The following is a 10,464-nucleotide window of genomic DNA, read 5'->3' as shown; positions in this document are numbered from 1 at the left end:
TCATATATCTATTCATGCCATACACTGAACATCTTTGTGGGCTGGGTCACTTCTTCTTATGTGCTTGTCTGCTTGTCTGTATCTAGTAGAACATGTCTGTAAACCTAATTCATGTGCATTGCTTGCAAATCTTCTTTTGCGATAGATCAGGTTTTTGGATTTGTTCAATGTTCACTACATCCTTTCTTATTCGTACATTGTAACTTCTGTTTCCTTCATCCAGATGTCTAGATCATTTCAATCATTTGTGTGCATTCTCATATGTATCTAGAGCTAGTTTGTCTTCTTCATGGTACCAAACAATGTGATCTGTTGTCAATCACTGTTTGCCCGTTTGTCAATCATCAGAAGTCATATATGCATTAATCTGTCTTGTGCCTATAATACTCTTCACAACATCAATTAATCCCTATGGAAAAATTGGAACAAACAATGAAAAGTTAAAACTACACCAAAAAATTAAAAACTGGACATTGAATAAAAACACTATAACTTTTACCTTTTGTATATCTAAGATCGAAGTCAACCCTTTTCCATCTTTTTGGTCTAGATAAAGCTTCAAATACTCCAAAAATCAACCCCAAGTCTTGGCAGTTTCCTTTTCTACCACAGACCAGGCAAGTGGATGAAATTCGTCCATGCAATCTTGAGCAATAGCCACTAACATCTGACCCTTATATCTACCCTTAAGAAAGGTACCATCCAACCCAATCAACAGTCTCGACCCACTTTTCCAACCATTCTTCAATGCATTGAAACATATGTACATCCTTAGAAATTTTCTTTTCCCTTATTGAAACGCATCCTTTGATATATTTATCACAACATTACTGCCGTGGTTAGATTGTCTAACTTCTTGTCTATAAGCCTCAAGTTTCTTGTAGTCATGAAGAAAAAATCCATCTAACTTCTTAAGAGCCAACCCTTTGGCCCTTTTGAGCTTAGCCTATGACATATTTAATTCAAAAACATTCTCCAAATCCCCTTTCATGTCCCTCACCTCATACTTAGGATTGTATTGAACCTTTCTCTTAAAAAACTGAGCCAAAGTATTTTGTTCAGCCCTCATGTGCGTTCATCAATAAATGTCTTGATTTTCAAACTAATAATGTTGTTTTGTGTTGCACTATACAATCTAAAGGAGCAGCCATCTTGACACTTATAACTAACCCTAGTTCTATCAAATTTTTTTTATCTTCAACCCTCTCATATTGACCAGTGCATAAAAGTTCACTACAGTTCTAGCTTCTTCAACATATTTCAAAGTCATACCCAGCTCTAAATCCATAAACTGCTCCAACTTATCAATTATAACCTTCTTTCTTTCTTTGCTAATAGCTTCAAGATCTGTAGAATCAGATTCAAAAACATCTAATTCGTCTACATCACTTCCCCAAGACTATGCTTACATTCAGAGGCTACATTAACGTCTATAGAATATGTCTATGTATGATGAGTAATATTTTGAGCAAAATCCTTTAGGTCAGATGCATCAGTAGCAAAGAAGTTAATAACCTTAAAATCTTTAGAGAATAAGCACTGAAGAATCCTTAAACCATCATCATCAGAAACCAGGTAATACCTCCCCGGAGGTCTAGTCACTAGACGTTGTTTTACAATCTATACCCACACTTCTTTGTAAATTCTTGACAAACAGAATGATATCTAATCATGCAAGATTCCAAACCAAACAAAGTGTGCACCAGCTTTCTATGATAGACTAGGTTATGTGAAAAGACCCAATACCTCCATAGTGGAATACCAAGTCCACTTTCTCAATCATCTTCACAGGCAACACATGCAAAGGAATAGAAAAAAGGACAAAGGAGGGACAACATCAGTAAAAAACAGCCATAAAAAAATGTATATCCAACTACAAAAACGTCATCAACATTAAAGTACCTCAACAACCTAACAAAACCATGAAAAGGCTCACTTTTACTGGCCAAATTTTTGTTCTTTAGTATATTAAAGTACAGAAAGAATCATAAAAAGGAAGACTTTACTCGATTCTAACAGAAATAACCTAACCCTAACCCCACATATAAAACACCTTTCATACAAAAGAGAGAAGAATGCATCAAATCTCATACCTTAACCAATACGATCGGGGAACAACAAATAAAACCCTTTCGATTAGAATTTATGATCCTGCGGAAATTCTAGCCCTTGGAGTCGACGAAGAGAGAAGTTTGAGATGAGAAAATAATGAAAAAGAAAGAAAAAGAAAGGGGAAATAAGGGTGGGGTTTGGGCTTTTTTTAATTAGGTTTATGGGTCGGGGTAAAAGTAGGGGGATTCGGGTCAAAATGAGTTTCTGTAAGGCTAAGGGCACGCATGGATGACCTTTATGACGGTAAGGACACATCTTTTCCCACCTCTAAACGACGGGCATAACCGCGTAATATTGTATAGTTCACAGGCATATCTGGCCTTTTTCCGTACTTTATATTTTAAGCCTAATAAGAAGCTTTTATAATCATATAAATATTAATATTTAAAATCACAGCTTTCAAAAGTTTACAACTATACAAATATTATTGAATTTTGAACTACACCTAAAAATCTTCATTTTTTTTTCTAAAATTTTATCGTCGTTCCAATGGTATCACCAAATTAAAATGGATTTCCTAGTACCAAAGTACATAACACTAGTCAATCGGATTGAGCATGTCGAAACGTGGGGAGAGGAGACATATATGTGGAAGCAGAACAGGTGAATCTGTAGGCAATAGCAGCCACGTCAGCTACTGCAGTCAACCTCGTTGTAATCAGCATGAGCACAGGCGAGGAAGGAAGCCATTCAAACACTATTTTCAAGCAGAAAAAGGCCATCCGATCAGTTGTTAAGAGAGATCTCAAGTCCATGGATACTACACTTAGATCCCAACAAGGTACTATGAGTTTTAATATATATATATATATATGTGTGTGTGTGTGTGTGTGTGTAACGACCCGTTTGGTCGTTATAGCTTTTCCGACCCTTTTGATCCTTTCCGAGCTTTATTAGCTCATATTTGACCCGCAGGGACTGTTGACACGCTTTTCGACGTCTTTAGATATGATGTGGGCGACTTTGTGGGAAGTTTGGGCTTAAAGCAAAAAAGTGTTGACTCAAAGTTAACTTTTGGGTACACAGGCCTTTTTCGGGAATCCGTCGATTTCGAGAGGTCCGGATGATATTTTAGAACTTGTGCGTATATTCGGTTAGGTTCCCAATGCACTCGAGTGCATTTTGGGACTGGGGTTGGGAAGTCAAATTTGAGGTTTCGAGGGTCGACTCGATCCACGAGACCTCCGTTGATAATTCTGAGGCCAAGAGTACGTTCGCAAAGTGTTTTTATGTATGTCTGCATATATGGTATGTGAGCAAATGGCCTCGGGTGATAGTCCAAATTTCAGGTTGAGATTGTGAACTTGAGTTTAAGATTCTGGTGTCAAGTGTCCACTATGGCGACACCATTATCGTTGCAGTGCCACGGCCGTAAAAGCGGCATAGTGAGAATATGGGTTGACCGCCATAGCGGGACCGTCACGATGCCACAGAAGCGTTGATGACTGAATCTGTGACTTAAAGTGAATAAAACCCCAACCTCTTGTCATTATTTCTTATTCATATCTTAAGGCTTGGGAGGCGATTTTTGGAGGGTTTTGTTTTTCACAAAGGTAACTTCGTTGATCTTAGAATCCTCCATTTACTTCTATTAATCTGTAATCTAAAGCTAGAATCCCTAGAATCAAGAGGAATCAATTTGGGTTTTTCATGAAAGTTCATAAAAATGGTTTAGACTCCCGAGTTGTTTATGTTGATGAAAATTGGCTGGGTTATTATAGAATTTGGTATATCTAAGTTTGTTAATCATGAATCTTCCATTATTAGTTATAAATTCGTGAATTGGAAAGTTAGGGTTTATACCCAAAATTTGGGGTTTCACCAAGAATCTGAATTGAAGTATTTCATGAGTTAATATAGCTTCTAATTGATGGGAATTGATCACCTAGAGTATGAATTTCTTGTTTAAGCTTAGAATCTGTCATGACCCAACTAAGGGGCCGCGACGAGTACCCGGTGCTATCCCACCCGGGCACCCCCTGACAGAATTTTACATAAAATCTAGGCGAGCCATATATTAAAACATACATTTCTATTCATCCATCATACTAGTCCCCTTTGGACAACAAGATCTTTATATCATCACAGGCATTTATGCCACATCAACGTACATGGGCCGACGAGGCCAACAAAATGATATACAAAATATAGGCCGACAAGGCCAGACATATCTACCCATATACACGTGACTACGAGCCTCTAAGGAAAGTATAACATAACACATAAGCGGGACAGTATGCCCATAATCTGTACACAAAAGAATAACTACCCAAAGCTATGGCTCCGAATGAAATGGAGCTCCGCTATGTAATCACTGAGAATGTAGCTACGAATCAACTCTGTCTCCCTGGCCACCTGCGGGCATGACGCTGCGTCCACAAACAAAAGGACGTCAGTACGAAGAATGTACTGAGTATGTAAAGCATGATCATCATCAATATAAAAGCGTAATAGATAACATATGAAACAACATGGGAGGGGAGACAATAACATCGTCGTCATGGCACTTACTTGCTTTCCATAGGGACGTTTCTTTCCTATCGCGTATCCGTATACATAGTCTTATTCATTCGTATTCATACTCATATTTATATCGTCTACATCTCATATACATAGCCTTTGCGCAACATTTACATATACTCAACATATTCGTACTCATATTGATGTCATATATATATATATACATATAGCCTTTATATAGCGTACCCGACCATGAAGGATCGGTGTTTCATACATACTTGGCCAACCAAGGCTCAAGGTTATACAAACCTGGCCCTACCAAGGCTTCAGGGTTATCCGTACCTTCTGTAGAAGTGCCCGCGCGTTACGTAATCATTTACATACTCTATACATATTCATATACATACATCCTACCCGGCATCATAAACTAGGGGTCTTATTATAACCCTTCATAGGCACACATACATATAATAGCTCATAGGCATCTTTAGCATAATATTATTCTCATCATTATTACTATCATTATCACTATCATCGTCGTTATCATTACATCTATCTTATAGGCCTACTCATCATATGAGGAACTTAGTACAATCGTAGCATATTAAGCATCGTGAGCTTACTAGCTCGGAAGATCAAATCATTTGAAGGAATCATAGTCTTATAGGAGATTTTGACGTTTGGCCAAAGAACCATGCCTTATGAAAGAAGGGTTAACCTTACATACCTTTTCGTTCGACTATCTATCACTTGCACGTTCTCTTTCAACGCTTGCGTTTATACCTTCATTAAAGGTCATACTATCGTTAGAATCGACAACTAGCACACATGGCTAAAGCTAGAGAAAATCGGACAACATCTCCGTTATTTACACGACATCCGTCCATATCGTAATTCAACTCCCAAATGTCAATAATACATTCACAATATCATAACAATGGCCATTAATCATTCACATTACCCACATTATCTAGATTTCTCAATTCGCTCCTAATTCACCCATATTTATGGTCATATTACCCGACTTCGTTCATTCATGTAAAATGCCAATTTTTATGATCTTAATGTCCTTTATAACACATGCATATCACAACACAACAACAATCATGATTCAATTCAAACTATTTCTCAAAATGTCACTATTCATCATTCATGACCCATTTTCCTATACTCACCCAATGCCCAAGCATTTTAACTCTCAAATACCTTAAACAACACATAAATGTTATGAATCTTACCCTAGATGTTGTAGGAACATGCCTTGGTTGATAATACTCCACTTGAGCAAAAACCCTAGTTTATCTCCATTTGGAGCTCTTGACTTTGAATGATCTTAATGGGTTTGCTTACACTTGATTCACTTGATTTGTGTTGTTGATCCTTAATAATCCTTGAAAACTTGTGGAATATATGTAGAGAGATGTTTTAGAGAGAAGGGGCGTCAAGGGAAAATGAAATGAAATATAACTTGGCCCTTCCATTTATTGAGCCAAAATCTGTCCCGACCAAATATACGGACCAACATACGGTCCGTATAAATTGTACGGGTCGTATGTTTGGTCGTACATTTGGTCCAGAAAATCTTGCCTTGCTGGGCTGGTTATATGGTCCCAAACATACGTACCGTATAAATTATACGGCCAGTATGTTTGGCCGTATAATTCCCAGGGGTTCCGAAGTTCGTTTCGTCGTCTCGCTTGATCTCCAATCCTTATGGAACCTTCCTAACACTTGTTCAACACTTCAATACCAATCTAAGGGACGTCATCACTCTTCCCCAAGGCATTCTTAAAGCCTCGCTAACTCGTTACTCGTATTTCCTTCCCGATACTTATCGAATACTTTGCCTTCTCTTGGCACTCCTCTTCCCCCATCTCTAACATCTTTAAAATATTATCTAGAGTCGTCGAATGTCATCGCTTACTTATGAACATATCGTATACTAATACCCTTCAGTAGCCCGTTCACTTATGCATTAACGGAAGATTTTCCGAGGTGTAACATTCCCCCCCCCCCCCCCTTAAGAACATTTGTCCTCGAATATTAAAGTCTTCGGGGATTCTATAAAAATTTCGCCAGAGTTTCCCCCTATAACAGGGCACTACCATCCTGTCATAACAACCCACAATAACAATGCCTCACAGGGCCACAACATAAGAGCAATACAATTTGGCCACACATGACCCAAAAGCATAAAAGGAAAAACATACATACCTTGTGATCTTGACGTCTCACCTTGTATCTCTTCTAGGGGCTGAAACAAATGCGAGTATATGGATCGCATACTCTCTTCCGCTTCCCATGTCATTTCTTCTCGGTTACTTCTTCTCCATGAAACCTTAACTGAAGCCACTTCTTTATTTCTAAGCCTCCGTACTTGCCTATCTAGTATGGCAATGGGTATTTCTTCATAAGTCAATTTCTCTGTCACTTGTACATCATTTACTGGGACGATCCTCGTAGGATCTCCAACGCATTTTCGAAGCATCGAGACATGGAACACTGGATGAACAGACTCTAACTCCTGAGGTAAATCTAGCTCGTAGGCCACTTTGCCTATTTTTCGCACAATCTCATATGGCCCAATGTACTGGGGAGTAAGCTTCCCCTTTTTGCCAAATCTCATAACGTCCTTCATTGGCGACACTTTCAAGAATACCCAGTCTTTAACTTGGAACTCTAAGTCCCTTCGACGATTATCTGCATAGGACTTTTGACGACTTTGAGCTGCCAACAACCGATCTTGTATGAGCTTAACTTTCTCTATGGCTTACTGGACCAAGTCTGGCCCTATTAATTCAGCTTCTCCAATTTCAAACCACCCAATTTGGGATCTACACTTTCGCCCAAATAAGGCCTCATACGGTGCCATTTTAATGCTAGAATGATAACTATTATTGTAAGCAAATTCAATGAGTGGCAAATGATCTTCCCAATTACCTCCAAAGTCTATCATACATGCCCGTAACATATTTTCAAGAGTCTGAATGGTGCGCTCAGCTTGTGCGTCGGTCTGCGGATGAAATGTTGTGCTAAGGCTCACTTGGGTCCCTAGACCCTCTTGGAAAGACCTCCAAAAATTTGTCGTGAACTGAGTCCCTATATCAAAAATAATAGACACCGGAACACCATGGAGTCTCACTATCTCTTTAAGATAAAGCTTTGCATAATCTTCTGCCACGTAGGTCGTTCTGACCGGTAGAAAATAAGCTGACTTAGTGAGTCTATCCACAATCACCCATATGGAATCATACTTACGTCAAGAACAGGGCAAGCCTGCAATAAAGTCCATGTTAATCACTTCCCACTTCCAAGTTGGGATTTCTATAGCTTGCAACAATCCACCCGGCTTTTGGCGCTCGATTTTCACATGTTGACAGTTGGGACATTGAGCCACAAATTCTGCTATGTCTTTCTTCATCCCACTCCACCAATATATAGACTTGAGATCATGATACATTTTCGTTGCTCCGGGGTGAACAGAATAACGGGAACAATGAGCTTCTCTCAAAATCTGGGGTGTAGACCTGCCACATCGGGAACACATAATCTGCCTCGACATCGAAGAACTCCGTCTCCTAAAATATCAAATGATGACTCCTCTTTCTGAGGGAGCGTATCTCTGTAATGCATTAGCATGGAATCCTCATATTGTCGTTGTTTCACTTCTTCTACTAGCGATGAGACTGCTGAATTCTGAATTGTAGTTCCCCTGCTACCTGAGTCCGCTACTCGGACTCCTAGGCTAGCTAACAGCTGAAGCTCACGAGCCATTTCTCTCTTCTCTGGTCGTACATCACATAACCTTCCCATAGATCTGCGGCTAAGAGCATCAGCTACAACGCTTGCCTTTCCGGGGTGATATAAGATATCAATATCATAATCCTTTAGCAGTTCCAACCATCGTCGTTGCCGCAAATTCAACTCTTTCTGCTTGAAGATATATTGAAGACTCTTGTGATCCGTATAAATATCCACATGGACAACATATAAATAATGTCTCCATATCTTTAATGCATGAACCACTGCGGCCAATTCTAAGTCATGGGTCAGATAATTCTGTTCATGTTTCCGCAATTGCCTTGAAGCATATGCGATCACTTTACCATGTTGCATCAATACACAGCCTAGCCTAACACCTGAAGCATCCCAATAGACAACATATCCTTCCAATCCCTCTGGAAGTGTCAAGACTGGTGCAGAAGTCAATCTATCTTTCAACTCTTGGAAGCTACGTTCACAAGCATCTGTCCATTGAAACTTTGCTGATTTCTGAGTCAACTTTGTGAGTGGAGCAGAAATAGAAGAAAAACCTTCAACGAACCTCTTGTAATAACCTGCTAAGCCCAGAAAGCTACGAACCTCTATAGGAGTTGTGGGCCTTGGCCAAGTCTTCACGGCCTCAATCTTTTGACTATCCACTCGAATACCATCGGCTGAAACAATATGCCCCAGGAATGCCACTGAGTTCAACCAAAATTCACACTTGGAGAATTTTGCAAACAACTCTCGAGTTCGAAGAACTCCAAGGACAGTGCACAAATGATCCGCATGTTCTGCCTCGGATCTAGAATACACCAAGATATCATCAATAAATACGATCACAAATAAATCCAGGAAGGGCCTAAACACATTGTTTATCAAATCCATAAATACTGCCGGTGCATTAGTTATCCCAAATGACATCACCCGGAACTCAAAATGACCATATCTTGTTCTGAAGGTTGTCTTAGGGATATCTTTCTCCCTAACTCTCACTTGATGATACCCGGACCTCAAATAAATCTTTGAAAACCACTTGGCTCCTTGCAATTGATCAAATAAATCATCAATTCTCGGAAGAGGATATTTATTCTTAATCGTCACCTTATTAAATTATTGATAATCAATGCACATTCTCAAGGAGCCATCTTTCTTTCGGACAAACAATACGGGTGCTCCCTACGGGGATGAACTAAGCCTAATAAAGCCTTTTTCAAGCAAGTCTTTCAATTGGTCCTTCAACTCTTTCAATTCTACTGGAGCCATTCTATAAGGAGGGATAGATATAGGCTTAGTGTCTAGCAACACATCAATAGCAAAATCAATCTCTCGCTCGGGAGGAAGGCCTGGAAGCTCTTTCGGGAACACATCCGGAAATTAATTTACTACAGGGACTGACTAAAGAGTCGACGATTCAGCTTCTACATCTTGAACTCGAACTAGATAATAAATACACCCTTTTGTGATCATTTTCCTTGCCTTTAGATAGGAAATAAACCTACCTTTTGGTGATGCCGTATTCCCTTTCCATTCTAAAACTGGTTCTCCCGGAAATTGAAAACGAACCATTTTCATTCTACAATCGACATTGGCATAGCAAAAAGCCAACCAATCCATGCCCATAATAACATCAAAATCTACCATTTCTAGCTCATGCAAATCGATCATGGTACGATGATCACAAATCAAAACTACACAATCTCTATACACTCAGCTAGCTATCACCGATTCACCAACGGGTGTAGACACCTCAAAAGGTTTGATCGACTCTAGTTCGACTCAAAATCGACCCGTAATATATGGAGTAACATAGGACAATGTGGAGCCCGGATCAATCAAAGCATATACATCATGAGAGAATACCGATAATATACCAGTGACCACGTCAGAAGAAGACTCAAGATCTTGGCGTCCAGCCAAAGCATAAATATGGTGCTGGGGACCGCTAGAACTGGGAGCTCTCCCTCTGCCTCTACCATGGCCGACTGGAGCATGTGAACCTGGCCCCATAGGGCACATAGAAGATGAAGATCCGACTACTGACCCTAAGGGTTGGGTCCTACCCCTACCATGAACTGAGGGGCAATCACGCATGATATGGCCTGGCGGACCACATGAATAGAAACCATC

General features: G+C 39.7%; 1 pseudogene; it reads left to right on the top strand.

The window, feature by feature from the left end:
• The first annotated feature begins 2,775 nt into the window (after positions 1 to 2,775).
• Positions 2,776 to 10,464, top strand: part of LOC132601531 (5-formyltetrahydrofolate cyclo-ligase, mitochondrial-like) — a 47,475-nt pseudogene continuing 39,786 nt past the window's right edge.

Source organism: Lycium barbarum, chromosome 7, assembly GCF_019175385.1.
Source record: "Lycium barbarum isolate Lr01 chromosome 7, ASM1917538v2, whole genome shotgun sequence".
Lineage (NCBI taxonomy): Eukaryota > Viridiplantae > Streptophyta > Magnoliopsida > Solanales > Solanaceae > Lycium > Lycium barbarum.
This window is presented reverse-complemented; position numbering and strand designations above follow the sequence as displayed.